This window comes from Drosophila melanogaster, chromosome Y, assembly GCF_000001215.4.
Source record: "Drosophila melanogaster chromosome Y".
In the NCBI taxonomy this organism is placed as follows: domain Eukaryota; kingdom Metazoa; phylum Arthropoda; class Insecta; order Diptera; family Drosophilidae; genus Drosophila; species Drosophila melanogaster.
In genome coordinates, this window is record NC_024512.1 from 1,664,151 (window position 1) to 1,665,409 (window position 1,259).

The following is a 1,259-nucleotide window of genomic DNA, read 5'->3' on the forward strand; positions in this document are numbered from 1 at the left end:
TCCGGATCTTGATAAAGGATACAAAATTCCATATCAACGGAACCACCGATGACAAACCGACCAACGACCGCACTCAATTTTAAAGGCGGAGGAGTTAACACCAAAAGAATTCGCCACAACAATCTGCAAAGGCTTTCATGCGCATCCGTCCGTGCCCCTGCAGTAGCCAATAAATGCAAGATCAGCGTCTGGAGCGCTTCCGTGGGTGCGACGATGGCAGATCAGCAACGGAGTTGTCACTGACGATAGCAGAAGCAGCGACGGTTCTGGGGGGTATAAATACCACCCAATTTTGTACTTTAAATTTACTTCCGATTTTTGTCAAAATAAAGAAGAACCACCGGTCCGAACTAACTTCTTGTGAAAATAAACAAACGTTTACTTTAATTTATATAAACCCGGAACGACAAATGTCGAAGCTGACGCGTTATCTCGAATACAAATAAATAATTTTACGAACAACGATATTGAACCAGTTAAGCTCAAATCAAATAACACAATATTCTGCTAAAAGTAGTCTTGAAAATGTTATACATGAAACCCGTAAACCGTTAAATTCGTTGCACATGAGAAGATCTTTATCATATTCAATTACCCTTAAAAAATAATTTTATTATCAAAATATTTCTGAAAGACGTAGAAAGTAATGCTATCATAATAGAAGAAACACAGAGTCGAGCGCTTAGAGGACTAGACGAAAATTACAAACAAATCAATAGATTATATTATTGGCCAAATTTATTTATCACATTAAAGGAATACCCAAAAAAATGTACAATTTGCAACAAAAATAAGTATATCGGATGCCTGTTAAAATTCCTGTTGGGGAAGCTCCTATACCACCTAAAGACATCACTTCTTCCATACAATTCGGCACCATCCGCCAGGCCGCCAAGAGGTTCATTGCCCACACGAAACTAATTCTGTGACAATACTTTGATGCAATGCTGATGGCACTACTTAGTTCAAATGCTGACTCCGCGTTTAGTCAGGATGTCGATAATAATGAAATAAAATAATTAGAACAATAATAGCAATAATAATTGGCCGGCAAGCGGGAACTGTGGCCAAAATAATATTTGGAATTTAAATAACAATTCTAAGGTACAACCCCCACCAGAACCAATGCAGGTAGATAGTCCCATAAGGTATGAAAATCGTCCGAATAATAACTACTATCGTCAGAGTAATAATTATAAATCACCATTAAAAGGGAACCGCCCCAGAAGGGAATGAGAAGAAATAACATTGATGAAGAT

General features: G+C 37.7%; 1 protein-coding gene across 1 annotated transcript in view; it reads left to right on the forward strand.

The window, feature by feature from the left end:
- The window catches only part of Ppr-Y, a gene marked incomplete at both ends in the record, with an annotated part of 248,273 nt that overhangs the window by 27,577 nt on the left and 219,437 nt on the right, over positions 1-1,259 (forward strand). The window lies entirely within an intron of this gene.